Below are 23,705 nucleotides of genomic sequence, written 5' to 3'. Positions count from 1 at the left end.
CAGGGTGGCTAAATAAAGTGGAAGTGACACAGTGAAAGACCTTGAAACATGCAGCACAAAATAAAATATTTCCCCAAAAGACAGATCACTCAATTAAAAAAGAAAAAAAAGGCCCATTTCTAGGCAGAATGAACTGTAAATCTCTGTGAGAATAGAGACAGCAACGTTGGTCTCAAGTTACAGTGAAGGGCAATAAATCTGCAGGTAATTCTCCAAGCGACCGTTCAGCACAATGATGGACAAAGGTCTGCAGGGCTCTGCAGCCTGGCTTGCAGCTCCTCCTGCTCACAGATCTAGCTTGGAGAATCACACACCAGGTCAGGCTACTGGGATTGCTGGGTACTGTAGGCTGGAGACCACTGCCTCAGCAGGCAAGACCTGTGTACTGAGATACAGGTGATGACAAAGATATGTGCCCTGCCAGTCCCAACAGACCACATACCAGAAATTTAAGAACTGAAGGCTTCAGCTGAAGCATCTCTGGTGAAACTCAACAGAGCTTTGACAAGCACTGAAGCTGCTTTCACAGCATGCTTAATTATCAGATGTAATTTAAATGGCTGGGAAGCTGCAGTTAGAGGGGGAATCAGGGAATCTCACGCAGACAGTGGGGTGTTATTTCCTTCAGATATGCTCAGGACTGAATTTTCCTTAATAATGTTGTTAAACATACCCAAGACTGCTGAAATTTTGTGTTACCATGCTCCTTTGTGCTGTCCTAAGACTGGCAGCCAGATAACTCTTTCCTTCTGTTGTGATTTAGAACCTGTGTGGAAATTCTATTCTTTTGGGAAGATGCAAATAGTGGGCTTGGTCTCTTACATTGCTGTATACTAGCAATGGTCTCTGTGGTTGGGAAAACCACATGTCTGAGTCCAGAGGTGTTGCTGCAGGCCCCCAGCTGGGTAATAATTAGCATTGACTCCATGATTGCAGAAGGCTAGATCAGTTGCTTTATTGTATTATCTTGTAGTATATTATATTATACTTCTATTACACTATATTATAGTAGTAAGAGTTCTCACTTACTACTAACTTGAAAACCTGTGACTCTCTCTCCTGAGAGTCCTGACACATCTGTGGAGCTGATTGGTCATTGAATCTAAACACCATCACTAGAATCCAATCAAGCAATCACCTTGGGTAAACAATCTTTAGAACACATTTCAAGTGGGCACAACACATGAACAGAGATAATAATTGGTTGAATTCTTTCTCCTAACTTTCCCAGGCCGAAGCCAGAGAGAATTCTCTCTGTTCTCTCTTCAACTGAACTGAGAGCTTCCACACAGAGGCCAAACCAAAGAGAGGGGAGATGAACTGATGGACTGGAAGGTTTCTTTATGTGATGTATATCGCCTTGCCTGCTGGGAAGCTCTGGATACAGCAGCACTTCCCTCAGCAGCTGCAGTTATCCCGTCCCAACCCATATCTCCAGCACAATCTGCTCCTAAAATAGCCTGTTCCTCTGCACAGAAGTAAGAGATCTCATTTTCAAAGCATTTCCTCTGCTGGTAGCCTCCCAGCTTTTACTCATGGTGCTGGTATCCAACACTGCTGCTGTGAACGGGCAGCAACGCCCATGCAGAGGGAGGAAGAGAAGAGACCCAAGGAGAGGAAAAAATCACCTCCCTCCACAGTGCAGGAAGCAGGGAGAGGCCATGCGCCAAAGGCCACGCACAAAAGGCAAGGTCTGGTGCTGCCTGGAGAAGGATGGAGGTGGGGACAGGTGGTCAGGCAGGTGCCTCAACACAGTCCATACAGGGTGCTCTTGCAGTCATGTGGCAGTTCACAACCAGAAGCATCAAGTGCTGCATCCTGTCCGAAAGCCACGTGAGAGGTGATGCAGGAGGCTACCAGCCGGAAATTGTTCATGGTGGGCAGAAAATAACACATTTTCACCAGGAATGAGCCCCCATGCTTTCAGCAACAGCTCAGATAGGAGACTGCCATCTCAGTTGCAATGTAAAGGACAGTCATGCTCAGAATCTCCCAGGTCCTGACCTCTTGTCCTGATCCAGTGTCTTCTCAGGAACCCTTACTCAAATCCTTACTTTCAGTTACCTTACTCAAACCCTTTGGTCCAGAGTAATTCATCCTTGACCAGCCCATTTCCCTCACCTCGTATTTCCAGTCCACTATAAAATTTAAGCAATTTAAAGCTATTACAGACCATGCTTGCCATCTCTCCAAAGTGCAAAACTATCTATCTATCTATCTATCTATCTCTCTCTCTCTCTCTCTCTCTCGGAAGGTTCTCATATGTGTGAACATAGTGTTTCTGATTTCAGCCCTGTATTTCAGGAGCAAGTTCCCCAGCACTGCACAGGACTCTTGTAAATGCATCTCAAACAGGATTTATCTCAAGCCCCTAAAAAGCACATGTACACAAATTAATATTCATGTTCTGCCTCTGTGATGATTTATCTTCATAGACCTGGGTTTGGCACTGTCCGCTTCCTTCACGCTGGGATCTGTTCCTTTCTCCCCGCCTGATTAATGTGATGATACAAGGCTTCAGGTAAATGGCCAAACTTTAATTTATCTGTCCTTTAAACAAATTGCTCCTTCACAACTACAATTCTGTCTTTGTTATGAAAGTCTTGTGGTTTTCTATGCTCTTGGGACATCACTGCTGGCTAGGCATTGCCTCCATGTACCATAACACCAAAGAACTTCCTTCTGAATCTGAACTCTCCTGTCCTGGTCCAGCAGGAGCTCATGTCCTCCCTTCCCATCCACCTGCATGGCATGTGATAGACAGTGATGGATTATTCATGGGAAAGACAATGTGAAATTTTGAGCTGGCATTTTTTCTCACTTTCTCTGCTAAAATTATAATTTTAAATATTTGAATAAAACCCAACCTATTTCCCCAGAGGGCTTTTTTTTTTTTTTTGTAGTAGAAATCACTTTGTAGTAAAGTGTGTTTTTTGAAGCTAAAGTTTTGCCAAGCTGTTTAAATGCAATCCAGCTGTCAGAAAACAAACTTCTCCCTTTTATAAAAATACCAAATCCACCACCTCCTTTCCTCTTTCACCGTTCATCTCTGGTCAACATCTGGAAACAGTCTAATTAGCAGTCCTGAACATAACTCAGCAAAATCCTTTCTTGGCAGAATGCTAGAGCTGGACCATAAACCAAAGCCCCTCTGATCTCCTTATTGTAGCCAGATCCTTGCTCATCCACAGATCCTGCTGCCTGGGCAGGGCTGAGAGTTGCCCAGCAGCCTCCTGCTCCCTGTAAAATGTGGGCAGCCTCAGCAGTGAGGTAGCAGCTCCTGCTGGTACAGGAGGGGCATGAAGAATTGTTTAGGAAGTGGTGGGGCTTTCTCATCCTTCTGCATACCAGGTGAAATCCCACCAGGGGTGAGGGGGTGATTTCTTTCCCAGCAAAATATCCTGCTCCAGCTGCAGCAGGGCAGCATGAGGGGTGAGAGGTGGTCACGTCTGGCATTTGTGCATCTGTGGTTTAGCTTGGCTCACAACCTGCAAAAGGAATATTTCCCTCCAGTTTTCTTTCTCTATTGTACCTTGGATGGTAAGAATTTCACAGCAAGGACTTTGTTGCAGGCCCCCACAGCAGGAAAATGTTTTAGTGATACAAAAATAGATGGATGCAAAAAGAATTCCTTTGGATCCTTGAAGATTCCCTGCATTAGAAGTTGACATGGGTTTGAAGAGAATTTTCCAGAACAGAAGTGATTAGTGCAGAAATCGTGGAAAACAACTCAAGAGCTTCTATTTGAAGGGAATATCCAGCAACTCTGGCTTTCAAAATGTAAATAGGAAACAGCCACAAAATCTTATCTGTACTTTGCAGCTAATGAAAACACTAGTCTCTCCTGGGAACCAAGTCTTTGCTCTAATTTTAATGCATTTTCTTAGGTTTTCCTTAGCTGTGACTAATTTGTGCTGTCAGGTGTGCCTTTTTTGAAGTTAAAAAGCATATCTGAAGTGCTACAACCTCTAGCTAGAATATTTAAATTACTGAGTATCCACATCTCAGAGCCTGTCAAGTGAGAGGATGGTACTCAGCTGCCCTCATGCTCTGCTGAGCCATGGGTACAAGCAACCTCTGCTCCCACGGAAGCCGGTAGGGAGTTCTTCCCAGGTGAAGTGCTGTGCTGGCCCCTGGCATTATGTGGGTTGTGCACAAACAGCACTTGGACTGTCAAGCACAGAACATTCCAAAGCTAGATCTCACCAACCTCCTAGAATGTGTCTAAATAGCTATAATTGTGTATATTTAGTTATAACTTCATTATAATATATAACTTCAAAGACATAACCCATCTGCTTGCTCTGGCTGTGTTCATGATTAAACCTGGCCCTGTTGATCACTCTATAAAACCTCTATCCCCAGGCCACAGAACCTTCTGGCCAAGGGTCAGAGGCTTTAGGAGACCCTGGGGTTAGAAATTTGTGGAGTGGGATGGGCTGGAATGGCACTGAACTGTTCCTGATTGCTGTTCAGCTGCTGCTTCCTCTGCTTCAGCTGAACCCTGTGCTCAGCTCTGCTCAGTGATCCAGGGAACAGAGAAGAGAGAGCTGGAGGAAGCCACAAGCAGGCACCAGCCCCAGCTGGGCAGCTCACTCTGCATGGCAGGTGTAATATATAGCTTGGACATACCTATGGTGTCAGAGACAGATGGAATAACAGGGCACCCTGAGTTCAGGAGAGCAATTCAGGCCACCTGCTACCCACAACTACCAGGCCATGGGGGCTAGGATCTGCCAAGGCTGTGTAGGAAGTATCTGAACTGTTTTTAGAAGTAAAGATGGTGTAATAATGTAGTAAAATGTTTAAGTGCACTTCCTTCTGTGTGTAGTTTGGGATCCACATGGCTGTTCCCACCAGTGGGCCTATAAACACCAAAGGAACTATGGTCTGTTACTCCAATAAAACCAAGGAGAGTTTCAGTTGTGGTGTTCTGTACCACCTAATGCTGTACATTCAGAAATGGGAGGGTAGGCAGGGATTTGGACAAGGGCCAGAGATGAGATTGCACATGATTTACACTTAATGTCAGGCATGTGACTTGCTGCTTACAAGGCGAGGAGTTGTTTGCACATCACTGTGTCTGCATTGTCCCTGCAGCTGAGCAGAAACAAATGATTGTGCACTTGTCTGCAGACATTAACTCTGCAGAGTAGGGAGGCTTGTTGCACCAGAGCTGGATCTGCAACAGCCAGTATTAACTCCTGCAAAAGCACAAAAGCTGTGGATGTGTGGATGATGACACAATCAGTATCATGACAGTGAATGTTTTTCTACTGGGAATGCAGCCAAAGGAGGCTTTTGTGTGTCTCCGAAAAGTTGTCAGCCCTTCTCTCCATGCCCCCTCAACAGAACTTATTTTCTCTAAACAGGGAAATAAAAAGCAGATTTTGCAAATTTACCTATCTATCCTTGCTTTTTGACATGAAGATCAGATAAAGACATAGGTGCTTCCCAAGTACAGCAAGCGCATATTCAAGGTGAGCAAAAAATCCATTCAGTGCTGGATTCCAGAGGAAAAGGTTTGGATATTCTGTGCTGCCTAGAAAGAAGCCTGCACAGAGAGTGAAACGGTTGTTATTTTGTACCATCAGAGCATTTTCATTCTGTCTAATGACAGCTGTGTCTTCCTGTCTTTCTCCAATGCTGGCTGGAGCTAAATTCCTTATTTTCTGATTGATTTTCTGTGGAGACTTGCAGAACCATGGCACCTGATGGATTTTCCCATCCTTCCTCTTCTTGCTAATAATATTTACATCTGTTTTCAGTCAAGTAAAACAAAAGGGCAAAACACTGAACAGAAGTTCATGCCACCTTTGTGATACAGGCAGAAAAAACAGGGTAGAAAAACAAAGCACCTGTAAGCATAGCTAGTAAAGTAAAGGCTGCAAACTCATGCATCATTAGAGAATCCAGGTGGGAAGGACATCTTGTAGGTGCTGCTGTTACGGGAAAACCTTCACTTGGTGATTTTGCTTGGATGTCAGTCATCCAGAGCACAAATCTTCAGGAAACCAGGATTCACTGGTGCAGGTGCTCAAAAATTACTTGTGCAGGTGCAGGTACATTACAGGTTTTGTAGGTTGCTACGAAGATTTCTCTTTGTAGCTGGTTTAGCAAAACTTGGTGCACAGCTGTGTCACTGCTTCCTTTTAGAAAAGGCCAACAGTCCACACCCCATGCTGCAAATGCAGTCTGATCTTTGAAATAATTCATGTACTACTTAACAAAACATCCAAATTTACCCCTCTAATCAGAGGTTTGTAAAGCACATAGATTCAAACCCACATCCAAACAGCACACAATGGTCACTGTCTTCCACGCCCTTCACTAAAGATGCCTTCAGTGCTGCTGCTTCTCATACTTGTGATAGTAGCAAGTGGTGTTTGGCTCATACCTGTTGAACTCTAAACCTCATGGGACCAAATTTCATCTGTAGGTTATTCAGGTGTTCATTGAGTGTTGCTTCTTTATGTGAGGACTGTACAGCTCTGCAATCCTCTTGCATCACACAGAAATTAAATATCTCTTGAAGTGTCAATAAATTAATCTTCCCTTGTCACATCTGTACTAGTCTGAGAAATATGAGATTATAGGTTTCAGCTTCCAGGGCCAGTGTAGCCGAGGCTGTGGAAGTTGCTGTGATAAATCATGCTCATAATATCTAAAACTTTGTATATTATTGACTTCCTCAGATGGCAAAATATCCAACAAAATTTTTGACTTCTAAATAATTTTCTGAGATTTTGAATCCTGTATCTGCTTGTGAATTTTCCTGCAGACTTGTGTGGGCGTAAATTTGTCACACTGGACAGTACTTGATTAAGGAAAGTGGTAGAGATCAGGATTTTTTCATCAAGCTTCTCATATTTTCAAGCCTGTTTGGTAACCAGGCAGTGGGGAGAGAGATTCCAGTCATTCTGCAAGTGCCCTGGTATACTTTTCAAAAGTCATTTGGGATATCTGAGCTTTGAAATGGTGAATATCACCGGAGTGCAAAATCCCCCAAGGGGGAACATTCCAAGCTTTGCAAGAATAGGTATTGAAAACAATCAAATGCCCAATGTCATCAGATTTTCAGGCAAACAGAAGGAAAAACATCTATATAAACCCACAGCAATTAACAATCCCAGCTAAGCCATGTTTGCCACCACTCCAGAGTGTTGTGAAAAGAGGACGGGTGAAAATTAAACTGACTCTTTAACTGAAGTGACATCCTGAAAAGAGTTATAGCTACAAACCCCTCCAGAACCAGAAATGCCTACAACCCTCTTTAAAAATACTGCCTAAAGTTTTTGTGTAAGATTCAGCAGAGACACTTCCCCTCCCTCCAGCTCTGCCACTACTGGCTGTCTGTGCTGAGTGTGATGGGATTGCACTGGGACATCGAGGAAAGCCAGACTGGAAGTAGAGCATAAGCTCTAGACTCGGGTCAGGCTGAGACATGTTGAGCCTTCTTGGGCAATCCCAAACACAAGGATGAATGAAGTATAGGTGATTACAGCATCTGGCAGCCCTGGATGGTGTTAGATCTTAACTGTTTGGGCTCAGTGATCTTGGAGATCTTTTTCACTCTAAATGGTTCTCTGACTCTATGATTCTATTCCCCCGACCTAAATTATAAAATTTGCCAGATCCGTTACAGGCGGGAGATGGTCTGAATACGGCTCCTAGTGGTTAAAGACACCCATGACACGTTTTATATGAGCTTGGCTCATATTTAGGAGCTCTTGAGAAATTGGATGAGTAACTCTTCCCTTTCCCTAGAATTACCCATTGTAATCGTCCTTCTTTTTATTTTTTTTTTAATTTGATTTTTCATCCTTACTAGATTGCCTGGACTTCCTGTGTAATGAGAAGGATGACAGCTGTGAGAAAAAGGATGCAAACACAGAAAGATGAATAGTGCCTTGATTCCCAGCTTTTGCAGGATATTTTAAGCAACTCGTTTTGCCTTTCCCTATCTATCTTCCCCATTTGTTCACTGCTGCGCATGTTGCATTTTGGAATTTCTGTCACAGAAAATGATCCCATTGTGACTGAAGCAATAAAAATCTGAAATGAAAAGCTAATCCTGCCCCAAATTGCTTTTGAGGTGTAAGACATGAAACAACAGATGGGTACAGTCACGGAGGGGAATTTAAGGCAACGGTGAAGCAATCCTGATGAGTGTGATAGACATCCAGCACAGGGTATGAGCTGTTGCCAAGGCTTCTCTATTGTTGCAAAAGAAATTTTAATGAAGGATTTGAGAAAAGCTAATGAGAGAGCTCTGTAAATATTTTTGTAAGCCCAAAGCATGAGAGAAAGCGTGAAATTGATTGTTTGAACATCTAACAGTAACTAATTTGTGTAGTAAGTATGATACCCATGAATTTGTAATGGAGGTTATGAAGGTTAATTCATGACCATGTCTAAGTTGTTTAAATACCATTGAAGGGTATTGTTAAATGAATCAGGCCAGGGAAAACTCTTAGAATCATTTTTAAAAAAGGCAGCATGATTTTAGCCAGGCAATGAGTGCAGAAATTGGAAGCTGCTAGGCCATAACCTTTTGATATCAGCAAAGGAAATCATTAAGATGAAAATTGCCAAAGGGATTTTTTAGCAATTGCAGCCTCTGCTGTATCAGATTGGGTTTTATTTTCATTTTCAGTGTCTAAAATACTGGTGGCTACTCTGACTTCAGTACGGTATGTGTTGATTTCAAGCAATAAAAGACATCTCATTGGGGGTGACAGAACTATTTATGTGTGTTGGCATGGAAGAACAAAAATACACGGCAAGACTTAGAGCCAGCACTTTCCTGTCAATGCAGTAAGCCTATCTCAGCACAAGTGAGGAACTGTAATGAAGGAAGCATCATAGCTAAACCCACATAAAATTTGGGTTTGAAACTATTATTTGGAACAGAAAATAACTGTCAAAGAACTCAGACTTTTAATCTCATAAAATTCCTCAGAGGCAATTCCTGACATGGCCCACTGACCCTGAACACTCGTCATCTGCTTTAGTGAAGACAACTGGGAGAACCACTCTGAAATATGCTTTGTATGAAGTTACAGTTATTTGTGACATGTAACTGCATCTTGAATACATTCCCCAGAAAACAGACCCTCCAGGTTTTGTATCCTTTTGAATTACTGCAAAGATTTTCATTTGTAGACAAATGAAAATGAAAATCTCATAAACTTATGAGATTTTCTCTGTCCTAGTTTAAAGAGTTGAATTTGAGGTTGTCAAATCTTATCTCTTTCAAAAAGCCTTTAGAAAAATCTTTCTAATGTGATTTGTGCAAGATAATTCAGGCCCGAGCAAATGTGACCCCTCTGTGCCCTATTCCTTCCTAGACAGAAGCAGTTGCCTGCAGCTGTGTCCATCTTGCCCTCAAAGGATTGTTAAAGTGCCACTTGACACACTAAATGTATTTGAATGAATATTTTCTGTCATTACCAATTGAAATGACTCCTGCCTTCTTCTCATGACCTTTAGAGCTGGAGCCCTTAAAGGAACAGCATTCTTCCTCTTCCAGACAATTATGTGTCTGATCACCCTACACCAAAAGGGAAGTTTATGACATGGGAAGTATTTCCCTGTTCTTGAAGGGAGGTGGTGGGCTAGATTATCTGTGTAGGCTGATGTTAAATTAATTTAACAAGTCCTGAGCTCTGGTTTCAGGCAAGCTCAGACAGGAGCTCACTCTGTGGCTGTGGACACATATGCTGGCATATTTTATAAAGTTAATTTTTTTTAAGTCTCTGTGAAACCTGAAACAGGATTGCTGAGTCTCAGTGAAAATCAAATAGGCAGTTTTCCAGGGGTATCTAAGACTAGGCCTACCAAGAGTTAAGTGGCCGTAGACAAAAGGACCTGGGATTTTCTCAGCTGGAAGACTGCACATAAAAAGGAAGATAAAAGGAGTACTTTGTGGTGGGGGAAACCCGAGAGCTCAGTTATAGCAAACAGTTCTTTCCAAGTAGATCATTCGAAGAAAACAGGGCTTTGATTTCACACACTAGCAGGAATGAATAACTGTAGCTTTTTCTCCTCTGTTATCAGCAGCAGAAGAGAAGGGATGGGAAGTCCACAGTTCAACTGCACTTTATCTGATTTCTGTTTTTTAGAGAAAGGGTAAATCATTTCCCCTGAAGTTTCCTCAGAGATGTCCTCAGCTGCCAAGAAGCCACGTGGCTGTACATGTCCAATTTATGTTGGTTGAAACCACAGTCACAGAGGCAGCCTTTCTGAAAATTTCTATTAAGCTACTTCAAACTCAATATATAAAAACACAGTCAAAACCAGTAGGTACTTTTGAAATTCCTTGCCTCCATTTAGGATGTGCTTACACTCCAAAGAAAGAATAGAAGAAGAAAGTACACTCTTCATCTGTGCCTGAAAGATCTCCTTGTTTATTAAATTTGAAGAGCACTAGCTGAATAAAATATAACAGCGGTAACTACCTCTGTACATCTAGTTCAGCCTTTTACCTGCCTTGTTCTCTGTGTTTCTTTGCTTTGAACAGATGGAGTAAGGTAAATAAGCTGGTTAAAGTAAATCCTGTGGAGCTACTGTATGTTTTATCTGCACAGATGTGAAACAAAGAAGAAGGCAGCTCAGGTCATGAGTGTCAAGGCATGATGGCAATCAACACTACCTGACAGAGGAGAAAGCTGCACACTGATTTTTCCCTTGTGATATTACAGACATGAGACATGATGAAGAGAGGTGCAGATAGAATTATTTTATTTCTAAACAAGAGGAACCAAATAACAGCATTACTGTGCATCATGCAGAAAATACTGCTGGTACTACTCAACACAAGTGGGCTGTCAGGGAAGGAAAATCCAGTTTGTTAGTTTTGAACTATAAACTTTGAGCTAACCTCTCAGGCAGAGTCATTTGTTAGTCTTAGTAATTATTAGCAGTCAAAACAAAAAGGTGCAAAAACCCTCCATAATCATCTGCTTAGTCATTCCAATGGCAGACTAAGCACTGAATGCCAGATGAGTTCGAGGGTGGGATTTTTTCCTCATCAGTTGTAGCTGGAAAGATGCAGACATGCAAATGTTTCTTGAGAAACTAGCAATTTTCCCATATGTATGTATTATTTATTCTTGCATCTCTATACCCTTATTAGAACAACTAATCTGAGATTTACCACAACAATCTTTAGGTACCATCTGAAGTATCCAAGCTGAAATCCAGTCTAAGATCCTTCTGTTCTCAGTGGTCTCATCTCAATGTCAGTTTGAATGCTGGTCTAAGTTGCTCCACAATTGTTACAAGCAGGAAGTACACTTTCAAAACTTAGCAACCATCTTTATATCCTACTGAGTGTAAGCAGTATCTACAGGCCTGAAGCATGACAGGCTGGAGAGAACACTTGCTTTGGCCTGCTAACATATGCTAACATAAAAAACTACTTGGCAGTGAAGCTCAGAAATTCAAATGCTGTTGGACACCCTTACCTGTCACCAGCTTTTGCCTAGTTGGTTACTTGTGGGTAGTCTTGGAAGGTACGTATTACCTGGTTACACAGTAACAACTGTTTTCTTTACCACATTGGCCCACACTACCAGTCAAAAGTGGACCTTTGTTTACAATTCCATGATTTGCATCCAGGATATTTGCACACACTTACAAAGGCAGGCTCCTTCCAGGAAGAGAATGCATATTTACAAGGTGCCACAAACGGCTGTCATAGCTGTCATATAAATGCATCAATAGCATAGAGAATTTCCCCTTTCTTTCCCAGGAAAATCATTATCATAGAATCACAGAAGATTTTGGGTGGAAAGGGACTGTAAAGATCATCTCATTCCAACCCCTGCCATGGACAGGGACACCTTTCACTAGATCAGGTTGCTCAGAGCTCCATCCAATGTGACCTTGAACACTTCCAGGGATGGGGCATCCACAGCTTCCCTGGGCAACTTGTGCCAGTGCCTCACCACCCTGACAGTAAAGAATTTCTTCCTAACATCTAATTGCAAATCTCCTGTGACATTCTTCACTTGGCATTACTAATTCCTTAGCTGTCATTGGGCCTGTAACTGTTCTGCAGCTGCTGAGGTTTGGGAGCTTTGTTTGTGTTTGATCTGCAAGAATCCAGTTTGAAACATTCAAAGCAGCACATGCAAGATAAATGCTGCACAATACTCACCAGTAAATGTGTGCAGCCCTTTTCCAGGCTTGTACTTTCTTTATTCCTTTCAGTGCTACCAGAAGTAATTGTTTTCCTGCTTCTGGAAAAAAAAGTGGACACTAGTGAGAGCAGAGGATTAAAAATTAAAAAGAAAATAGCTGCAGTGGAGGAAGGCAGATAGCAATGACTCCTGCTCACCTTTGGATGTGTAATCAAGCAGTCCTTCAGTTTGAAGTAACTCTGGTTTGCCAGCCTTCAGTACTGCCTTGTTACTGGGTTCTTGTTTTCCTTAACCTGTTGAGAAATAGTCTGTGTTACATGTATCAAGCTTGTATTTATTTACACCAAAAAAAAAATAACAATGCAATTAAGAACTTAAACTGACAATTGAAATAATTTAAGTTAACAACTGAAAGTTTTATTGTTTCTGTCTCTGCAGTGGTGGATTTGACCTTGGCTGGCTGACAAACACCACCCAGTTGCTCTCCCTCCTGCTCCTCAACAGGATGGGGGCAGAAATGAGATAGAAAAGCTCACAGGTCAAGAGAAAGACAGACAGATCCCTTACCAGTTACCATCACAGGCAAAACAGACTTGAGGAAATTATTTTTCATATATTGCCAATTAAAGATAAAGCAGGATAGTGAGAAGAAAAGATACAGCTGAAAACACCTTGCTCCCACTCCCTCCTATTTCCTAGTCTCAACTTCAGTTCTTTCTTCTGAACTCTTCTACACCCCTGCCTCTCTCTGTTCAAAGCAGGGAGATGCAGAATAGGGGTTGTGGTCAGCCCACATCACTTCCTCTCTGCTGCTCCTTCCTCTTCACACTCTTCCCCTGCTGCAGTGTGGAGTCCCTTTAACTCCACACTGTTAAAGTCCTAAAACAGGAAAGAATTATTCATGTACTTCTCCAGGGTGGGTCCTTCCCATGGGCTGTAGCTCTTCAAGAACTGCTCCAGTGTGTGTCCTTTTCATGGGATACAGACCTTAAGGAACAGACTGTTCCAACACAGGTCCCCCACAGGCCACAGGTCCTGGCAGAAAACTCTCCTGAGTGGGCTCCTCTCCACAGGCTTCAGAATTCTCTGGTGTGGATTCTTCACAGGCTGCAGCTTCCTTCAGGGTATATCCACCTGCTCCAGAGGGGTCTTCCATGGCTCCAGGGAGACAACCTGCACAGTCTTCTCCATGAGCTACAGGGGAATCTGCCTGGAACACCTCCTCCCCTCCTTCACTGAACTTGCTGTCTACAGCATTGTTTCTGTCACATTTTTCTCACTCCTCTCAGCTGCTGTGCAGATTTTTTGTCCTTTCTAAACTGTTTTCTCAGAGGTGCCATCAGTGTAGCTGATTGTCCCATTTGTGTTCTGTGGTGGGTCCATTTTGGAATTGGCTGGAGCTGGCTCTGACACAGGGGAGTCCTTGGCGTCTTCTCACAGGCACCACCCCTGCAGCTCCTCCACTGACAACACCTGGACATGGTCACTCAATATAGCATCTCCTATAAAATGTAGGATGAAAGAAAAACTCAAGTTGGAGGGGAACTCTGGAGGTGTCTAGCTTAATCCCCCTGCTTGAAGCAAGGCTAACAAGGAAATTAGACTGGGTGCTCAGGAATGGGAATTTCACCTCTCTCTATCAATTAGAAGGAATTCAAACTGGATGGGTAGATGATTTGCAGGAGGGGAGACCAGAGACTAATTTGCACTTCAGACTTAACCATTACTGAGGGTGGCTGAATGCCACTAAATTGTAAATGTGAAGAGAAATCAGTATTGGCATGCCCACAGTTTGCAGTGAGATGTGTTCACATGACAGCAGTCATGTTACAGCTGCTACTAACTGCTTCCATTCTGCCTTGGGGCAGAATATGCAATGAGGGTGAGGAAAGATAGAGAGAAAACATTCCCTAGGGGAAAGACTTTTAGTTTATACTGCATTTAACAAAATATGGATCCTGATGGCTTTAGGCACCACTGGAGTACAATTTCTAATGACTTCTGTAGGAACCGTTGAGAGTTCCATTTCCAAAGGTAAGGGTCAGGCAGTCTGTAAACACTGTAAATTCTGTACAACTGAAAAACCTGATGACCTCAGCCTCCATCCTGACCCTTTGCTTTGACAGAAACCTTGCATGTTCCCCTGTGGCAAATCAGAAAAGGTCTTGTACATGACAAAGGACAAAATTATTCACTGGGCATTTCCATTATGCTTTTCAGAGGTGCTTTAGCTGCCGGGTGAAAACAACCTTAATGAATGTTGAGCACTGAAACCAGAGGATACTTTAAAAGCCCCTGTTTTTCTAGTGTGCATAGTTCAGGGTTACTGTGATCACAGGCAATCTGACCCCTGTCATCCTAGGGAGTGAGAACAGATGCCTGGCTGAGATTAAGCACTCCCTGGCACAGGAAACAGGATGAATGAGATGACCTGAGCTAGAAATCTCATGGGACAGCTGTGAAGAGCTGGGCATGCTCTTTCTACCTTGAACAGAAAGGGAAAGCAGAAGTCAGTATCTGTTGCTTATTCACTGGCAACCTTTGAATCTTCATCTCATTCACCTTCTCCTTTTCCTTGGTGGCAGCTGGAGAGGTAAGCACACCATGTCAGAGCTTTGCTATTGACTAGAGAGGTAGCCATGGATGTTGTTTTGTCATAGAGTGGGAATATGTTGGAGTTGGCTTTGCTGTCTGAAATGAGACAGGTAGTGAAAGATAATGAGAAAACCTTGTCTGATGATGTGAGATGCAGTTAAAATTAATATGAAAGCAAGGCCACAGACTTTGCATATTTATGCAATCACTTGTCTGGAGGATGTGGCTGTTATATTTAAATTCTGATATTTATTTTAACTAAGCAGAACTGAACGCCATCTGTACTCAGAGAATAAAGACAAAACAAGCCCATGTTGCTTGGCTGTGGGTTCTGTAAGCTCTTCTGTGCCATGGGGCTGTGGGGCACTGAGCATCAGTGGTGTTATAAGCCCATGGGGTATTTAGGTGCTAGGAAAAATAAATTCAGTAGTTGGCTTAGTGCTGAATTACAATTTCCACTCAGTGCCAAAGCTTTAATGCTGTTTATGTTTAAAGTTTGCTTTTTGGCTGTGCTGAAAAACAGAAGGCTTGGCTGTTGCCATTTGACAAGAATTAGAAAGGTCCAGATCACTTGGAAACTCGAGGGTTGCAGTCTCCCAAAACAAAATTTGCTGCTTTTAAAAGATGTTAAATGTGGCCTTTATAGCATATTGTAACTCTATACTGCAGCCCAGTGCCTTGTAGCACTTTTCTTGGTACTGCTTTAATAATAAAGTCTTTGATTCCTTCCTGATTGATCTTGTTACAGTTACTCCAAAGACTTCCATATTGAGATTCAGGTTTTGCTCCACAAGAGACTGAATGTTTCTGGACAGTGCATAAATAAATTACCTTCTTTCCTTTGAAATCTTTATCATAATTGCATGATTTGCAGGGGTAATCATGCATGTCATTATGAAGAGGTGATCGTATCTTGTTCAAGTCAGTCAGCTCTCTACTGGTGCTGCAATATATTGGCAGCAAATCTCTGTAAGAAAGCTTCCATGAAAAATCTTGTTAAATGTGGGAGAAAACCCAGAGAAATATGAATTAAAGAAGAGACTTTTCAGGAAAATCTGTTTGTAGATTCATTTATGAACACCACTAATGTGCTTTCTCAATTAGACAATGCTGCTTTTTTGTAATTATAGCCATGGAAAGATAGGAAAGGCACCAGAAATTTTGTTGAGCCAGCTTTTATGAGCAGCATGTACTGTGGTCATCAAAGATACATGGATTCTATCAGTGTGTGATTGGCTTTTTGACCTATGAGCAACTTGCAGTGCCTGAAGAAATATCTGAAAGGGAATGCCTTACACGACTGTTAGCCAAACTGCACATTCCTAACATGCTCTAAAAATCACCTCTCCTTTGGTGCAACAGGGACAATGCAGAATGCTGTATTTCACAATTTATATTCATGTCCCTTCCAGCCATGTTCGGTGAAGGGGCCAAACGGGGCAATCTGCTGAAAGACGTAAACCAGCTTTCCTTTAAAACAATGGAGAACTTTAACAGAGATACCAGAAAGCAGCTGGTTATTGTTGTGCTGTTTCCGCAGCCTTGGACCGGTGCCCTGCTCTGCAGGATGACTGAGCTCCACTCGGAGAAACGCCTCCCGCCCTCAGGCATTTCCAGTCTCAGGTTGCAATGCGATAATGAGTTGTGTGAGATTGATCCTGAGGAATAAAAGAAAAAAAGAGAGCTGAACGCTTAATTTTAGGAAAGATGCAGCAAGTGAACTTGCCAATACAAAAAATGTAGTCGGGAACAGAACGAGTTAGAAAACGCTGTTATGCCTTCAGTCTGCACAATGTGAAAACTCTAAACAATCTGTTTTTTTAGACAGGACATAAAAGTTATTACCATTTTCTATAAAAGTACTAATAAATTTATTTCTAACTTTAGCTTGGGCTATACCTGGTTTTAGTTTTCATACAAACTTACTTAATACAAACTATAATTCTATATGTTTTTATATTACATCCCTTTTACTCTCAGTAGGTGAACAGCATTGGTGACAATAATACAGGAGCTATGAACAGTGTTTTCTGAGTCACTGCTTCTCTTAGGAGGAAGCCTTCCCAAATCATATGACAAACTCCTTTTCCACTCCAGTAACTGTCTTTGCCCTCACAACAACTCTTAATAAAATAAAAGAACTCTGTTTTTTTTCCACAGTCACCATGAACACTCGTGTAACATATTATAACTTGGCAGGTAAACAAACTGGGCTCCTGGTGCTGTGTGTGCTCTGCAAACACAGAAAACTAAGAGCCACCCTTCAGGAGAATTATCCTGCAATAGGAAGGCCAGATGTCATTAATGGTTTGCTCTTTCTGACACTTGAAAATTGGACAATAAGGTAATCTTTGTGGAATATGAACCCACTTTTATAATTTTCACTCATATCCATTTTATGTCAGTTTATGTTACTTCCTCATGTAAAATGTTATATTTTGGTGGGTTTCTCTTACAGGTGAATCAACTCTGAAAAGTATTCCAACCACCAAAGAACAATAAATTGAAACAAGGAAAACAACACTAGATTCAACTGTGCCAGAAAAGGAAGCCTAAATTGCTCTAAAAATTATTTTAAATATTTTTTATGAATTATTCATCCTGGTGAGTGAGATATTCTCTCTGCTCTTCAACTAACTGGATGCCCCTACAGAAAACTGAAATAGCCATTATGGAGGAATAAACAAGAGCCACAGAAAACAAGACAGTGAGGACACACTGCCATTTAAGCTTTCCAACCCAATATTTGTTTGTTTTGGTGTTTTTTTTTTTTTTTTTTTTTTTTTTTAACATTAGAAGTGCAACATGGAAAACAAGCACAGACTATTGGGTAGTGTTTGTACAAGTGCCCTTTTCTCTATAAAGCCAGTTGTGTAGAATCCTCCTTGTTCTCACTGTAGGAGTTGACACATGATTAACTAGGAGTTAATTTTTATGACATTATGTTCTGCCCAGTTTCAGTCATACATGACACAGCAGCACGTATTTAATTACTATATTTGATATGTCAGGCAATATTTAAATACACTCCCTTTATAGTGCTACGCCAGTACACCTAAAAGTAGACAATATGTTTAGCCATGCAAATAGTTGAACTTTGTTTTCTGTCTGCTGCACTGTTAAATCTCTAAGGAACCTTGGGTGAAAATAAAGCAATATGGGCTTAATTACAGAATCAAAGACAAATGTCGTTTAGAAGGGACCTTTGGAGGTCTCTAGTCCAACTCTTTGCTCAAAGCAACAACTTCAAAGTTAGATCCAGTTGCTCTGCTTCTCGTTCAGCCAAATTTCCAAAATCTCTAAGGAAGGAGGTCACACTGGCTCCTTGGAGAGACTGCTGAAGTGCTTAATCATTCTCATGGTAAAAACCATTCTCATGGTTTTTCCTTGTATTCAATCAAAAATCCCTTGCTGCAACTTTCAACTGTTGTCTCTTGCACTCCCACTGTGCCTTTGAGTGTGTGGTGCTCTTCTTTATGACCCCTCTTCAGGAGAATGGCACTTGGATTCTCCTTAGCCTTCTCTTACGGCCGCTCTGCCCTTCAGCCTTCACCCATGGTGGCATCCACAGCTTGCTGAGGACATCTTTCACCCCATGGTCCACATTCATGGGGAAGATGTGCCAAGTATTTTTAGCCCCGTATCAAACACTGAGGAATGCCATTCACTCAGGTCAGATTTCAAGCTGTTCACCCCAACCCTTCAAACTGATGGTCCAGCCAATTTTCAACCACCTTGTGGTCCATCTGTTTAGTCCACATCTTCCTAGCTTTGGATACAATGATGTGAGATTGTCCTGTCCCTTCTGTGCTTACAAAAGACTTCCATGAGGTTTTGCTCCACAACGTAGGAATGAGGAGTGGCAGCATGGAATGCTGAGAAGTTAGGATGGTCTCACACTACCCACAGCCACTCTGGCTAATACCTGTGAATTCTCTGAATTAGGCTGCTCTAAAGGATACTTGGTCTGTGCTGCTGCCTTTCTGTGGTTCTTCTTAAAGCATTTTTTATCTGGAGGTAAGCACAGGTCACTTGGAAGCTGGTTATTTCACATGAAAAATAAGATGGCTATTCTGGTTGGATCCAAGCTTGGATTCATCTTCTTCAACAGCCTTGTTATGTGAATATTTTAAAATTAAAAACCTTTTCATACATAATGGCTTCACAAGCTTAGAGAAGATTGTTTCTTATATAACAAAGATAATTTTGTTTACGTGTGCTGTTTTTTTCATAACAAGAGTGATGTAAGAGCTGCTACAAAATATCAAGAAGGAAAGTGTTTGGCTTATAATATGCATTGAACTAAAATTAATTAAGGGTGAAGTTTACTATATGGTGCTTTTGTTGAGCTATGAAACTGCTCAAAGATCTTTTCTGAACACAGTGGAGTATCTCAAGAGATTCTCCAGATTCCAGGGAGAAAAAGCAAGCATACTTTATTAAATTTAAAAAAGCAAAAAGAGGTTCATAGTTATGAATGATGATATATATGTTGATGTATTTTAAGGTTTGTTACAGTGATGTATACAAGAAGCTATTACACAAAACCTGGTCTGAAATTTTATTTTCTGTATCTGATTGACAATCACTAATTGACCTCTTGTCTCTCTTGTCCCACCACTTCAGGAATTCTCAGTCTGCATTTCTCTTACAGCAATGCTGTAAAAGAACAAATGTTATGAAATCTTAATGCTACTATAAAAAGCAGCTGCAAAATCTCCTTGGCTGCCCGAGATTGTGCCAGATGGTAAAGAACTGAAAGTATAATAAATGTCATATTAATCCAGTCAGATTTGAGGAAGACGCTATGCATCCCACATAAATAAAACACCGCTAAAACTGCCCCTGGAGTGATGAGATTCAGGAATAAGCTATTCTGTAGCCTCGGGAATATCTCACAGTATCTACAATGCAAAGTGTTTCTAATATTCAGAGCACTCACATTAATCTGGTTCTTTGCCAAGGCCTGACAGCTCTGTGTTGCTACATCTCTCTAGATGTGGGGGCTGTGATAAAGCTAATCTCCTTTTTTTCCCTCCTAGGATTTTCACAATTTTTTTTTTCTTTAAAAAATAAAACTACAGCCAGCCTCCTTATCAGAAATATAGAGGTGATGAGAAATAAGTGCTGCATTGACACCCAAAGCTATTTCCTTGGGACTCAGTTATCCCATCACAGAAAAATTGTGTCCATTTGAAAGGTCATTGACTGTACAACTGGCTGAGGATTTTCCCTGTTTTCTTTGCTATAATTCTAACATCTTGTTTCCTTCATATACAATTTTTTAACCCTCCTGCTGTGTTAGCATACAGAGCCCCTGAGAATGGCAGAATCATCCATGTCAGAGAGAACCTCAGGAGATCTGTAGTCCAACCTCCTGCACGAAGCAGGGTCAGCTGTCTAATCAGCCCAGTTTGCTCAGAGTTTTCTTCGGTGTCTTCTTGAAAACCTCTGAGGATGGAGACAGCACAGCTCCAGGCCTTTGCTGCCTGATTTTAGCACATGCTCTGCCTTTCTCAGAGGTGACAGAGAAACACAACAAAATCCTTCAGCACATGTGGATAAATCACAGGGATCTGAGGTTTAAAGGGGCATGTTTCCCTACAAAAGGTTGAACAGGGGGTACATTTCCGTAGGTCAAGAGCTGAGGAAATAGGAGGCTGTAGGTGACTTCTGCAGCACATGGGCAGGTTCAAGCTGATAACACAAATCCCACGGTGACACACTGTAAAACCTGCTCCATGCTGGCATTTTTCTGTAATGCCAGTGAAACACATCCATGTATTCTTAAAGAGATGCATGACAAATAACTGTCAATGTTGCAGAAAATTTGTATCCTGTAGTACCATAAATGGTGTCAGCACAAACCAGACAAGCCAAGTAAAAAAGAAAGAAGATGCAAATAAAACTGTTAATAGGTGCAGAGATCTCTGAACTGTCCTCCTTCCCCTCTGACATGCCTATGCTCAACCTGGTGACCTCTTACCGAATAATTTTGAGGCCAAAGTCATTGCACTCAGTAAGACAACACCTGCAACAATAAAGAATTCTCATAGTAGGTTTTTATAGCATCATCAAGAATGGCAATAAGTCTCTGAGGCACTGAGAGAGAAATTTTAAATCTGTGCAGAGCCCCAATTTGAAAATCCTGATTTGATTTGCAAAGTCAGTAGTTGCTTGGTTGCTAATTTCAGTGTAAATTTAGAAAGTGAACTGTCATGAATGAAAGAAATGTTAGGTCTGTCAGTAAAGATCTTTCACTGCAGATTCCCAGAAGTCTCCTGATTCATTATTCTGGAAGAAGGAATATAAAATGAGAAATGCTAACATTGGAGAGAATATGTCAACTTGACTCCCTGAGTTTTGTTCAAAATAAATCCCTTGCCCTATGAATGACCTTGATAATAAGAACATAAGAACTGTATTTAGAGATAAGGAGTTTAAAATCCTGAGAGATGGTGTTTTTAAATGGACTTCCAGACTGCAAAGGATTGTCTGATATTTATTAGAGCAGCACAGGTCAAGCTGTGTGTCCTGTCTTCTCTGGCTAGAACACACAGTTCTTACTGGACAGAATGAAGATTTCTTATTTATGTCGTGCTTAGCATAGACACAGAAATCAGAATCATGGAATAGTCTGGGTTGGAAGTGACCTTTAAAGGTCACCAAGTCCCATTCCCCTGCAATGATCAGGGACATCTTCAAGCAGACCAGGTTGCTCAGAGCCCTGTCCAGCCTGACCTGAATGTTTCCATGGATGGGGCACCCATCACCTCTCTGGACAATGTGTCTTCCTGTGAGCCAGGCAGCAGAAGGCAGCAGTGGTCTGAGTTTCAGTTCTCATCTACAGATACTGCTGTGCCACAAGCTTGATCATAATCCAAAGGATTTAACTATCAATAAACCTGCACAACACGAGTGATGTCTGTATTCAGTTTCAAAATGAAAATTCATGCAGACCTTACACCCATCATGGTGAAACTCTGCAGGATGCACAAGCCCTCAGTTAGTCAATGTGTAGTTTTCAGCACTGTTTGGAAAGGGGCACAAGCATGAGTGAAAACCAGACTTCTCCATATTGGTTTTCTGCAGTTCTCCTCTTATTTATCTGTGTGTGTCAGGGGGTGAGGGGTGGACTCTTTCTTTATCTTCCACTTTTGACCAACATACCTGTAAAATCCCTTGACAAATTCAGCTTCAGTTGTGCCTTTGGCTTTCCTGATCCCATCTCTACGCATCTGGGCAGTGTCCCTGTATTCTTCCCAATATACCTGTCTCTTGTTCTACTGCTTGTGCATTTCCTTCTTACACTTCAGGTGGACCAGGAGCTCCTGACTGACCCATGCCATTCTCCTGCCTTCCTTGCTTCATTTCTTACACATGGGAATTAATCACTCTCGCACTCAACTAATTTTGTCCTCAGAGAGCTGCCAGCTCTTTTCAGTTCCTTGAGAGCAGTTTCCCGGGGGGTGCCATTCACGAATTCTTTACAGAGCTGAAAATTTGCTCTCCTGAAATTCAGAGTCCAGACTCTTCATCTGGCCCACATCCTTCAGGACAGAGGTGTTTGCAGTGGAGGTGTCTACAACTCAACAAGTCACTCAGTTATTTTATAAGCAAGATCACATCAAAGAAATACAACTGGTGAAATTATTTTCTCCCCTCAACAGTCTGCCTAAAACAGAAACACTGTATTTGGAAGATAAATCAGATTCTATGCCAAGAGACTCTTTATTATTCAGATGTGGCCCTGTAGGTCTGATAAAGCCTATCCCATGCTGAAGACATATCAAGAACTCCAGTTTTTTCTGCATTCAGCAGCCAGTATCACCTCAGAGAGTTAAACAAACATTTACTGTATTTGTGATCTTGCAAAAAGAAAACACATATTAAAAGCTGGCATTTCTTCCTCAGTTGACAATTTTTTTAGGAAGAAAATTACTCAACTACACAAATTTCTCTTAGCACAGAGGAATTCTTGTCTATGTGAATGATTCTGTCTCTTACCAGTGACCCCATATAGCAGGTTTCCTGCTTCCAGGGTTCTTGAGATATTACCAGATTAACATTAGTACCTTTCATCTTGGAGTTCTGTTTTGATAATAACTTCACCGTATCTTTGCTTTGAGTGCTACATTAATTATGAACAAGAATCATCCAGTATTTATCATTGCAGATAGCAGAGAAATCAGAAAATTATCATGATACAGATTAATTAACTATGGGTGACCTGAATTGCTTAATAGCCTTGGTTCATTTGTAATTTTCTTATAATACGGTCAAATGCTTGGTCACAGTCATAGGTCAGTCAATGTAAGATGTAGGATTGTCATGTTGGAAGTAATAACCCTAAGAAAATTATGTTGCGGTGGATAACTAATTAAACACTACACTCTTTCTGAATGATTCATGTATCTGTCTGTCTCTGTTTTAATTAGGTGGGGATATCAGTCAGAAACAGCAATGTGATTTACCACTGAGCATTCAGCAATACTATAGCTTTGGTTTTGGTGTCCCTGATTCAAAAATAATACTGGAAAATTTTGAAATTTTTGAGAAAAGAAGCACAAAAGTAATCAGGAAATGAGTTTAAAAAATATGAGTTGTATAATCTTTTAGAAATAGAGATTAATAATCTTGAACTCTGCAGAGAGAAATCTTTTAATAGTAAAAAGTCTGTTCAAGCAACAGCCAATGCAACATGATCCAGTGACAAAGAGCTAAGCTAAAAAGTGAAACTGATAATGAGATACCCAGCATTTAACAGTGACTGTTAACATGGCATGGCCTCAAGCAGAAGTTACAGCATTAATACAGGACTCTGATTCTGTGACCTGGGCTACACAGGCTAAACAAGATCATTTTAACAATCCCTTATAACCTCAAAGTTCATGAATATAAATCTTTGAGCCTCTGATCTTCTTCTACCACTTTGGAGAAGTGATCCCTGAAACTTCCAGGTTT

The 23,705-nt window shown here is 41.4% G+C and overlaps 1 long non-coding RNA gene across 5 annotated transcripts in view; it reads right to left on the bottom strand.

Moving 5' to 3' along the window:
- LOC137468321 (uncharacterized) overlaps positions 1-23,705 on the bottom strand; it is a 51,635-nt gene that overhangs the window by 27,006 nt on the left and 924 nt on the right. For 4 of the 5 annotated variants that reach the window (XR_010995874.1, XR_010995878.1, XR_010995875.1 and 1 more), the window contains 4 exons: positions 16,245-16,399; positions 12,344-12,439; positions 12,164-12,264; positions 5,403-5,554 (listed from right to left, as the gene is read on the bottom strand). This is a non-coding gene — a long non-coding RNA (uncharacterized lncRNA). The remainder of the gene's footprint in view (positions 1-5,402; positions 5,555-12,163; positions 12,265-12,343; positions 12,440-16,244; positions 16,400-23,705) is intronic. The other variant, XR_010995879.1, reaches the window with a different exon arrangement.

The sequence above is a fragment of the Anomalospiza imberbis genome, chromosome 1 (assembly GCF_031753505.1).
Source record: "Anomalospiza imberbis isolate Cuckoo-Finch-1a 21T00152 chromosome 1, ASM3175350v1, whole genome shotgun sequence".
Lineage (NCBI taxonomy): Eukaryota > Metazoa > Chordata > Aves > Passeriformes > Viduidae > Anomalospiza > Anomalospiza imberbis.
Note: the sequence above shows the minus strand (reverse complement) of the source record. Positions and strands in the feature narration are given on the sequence as shown.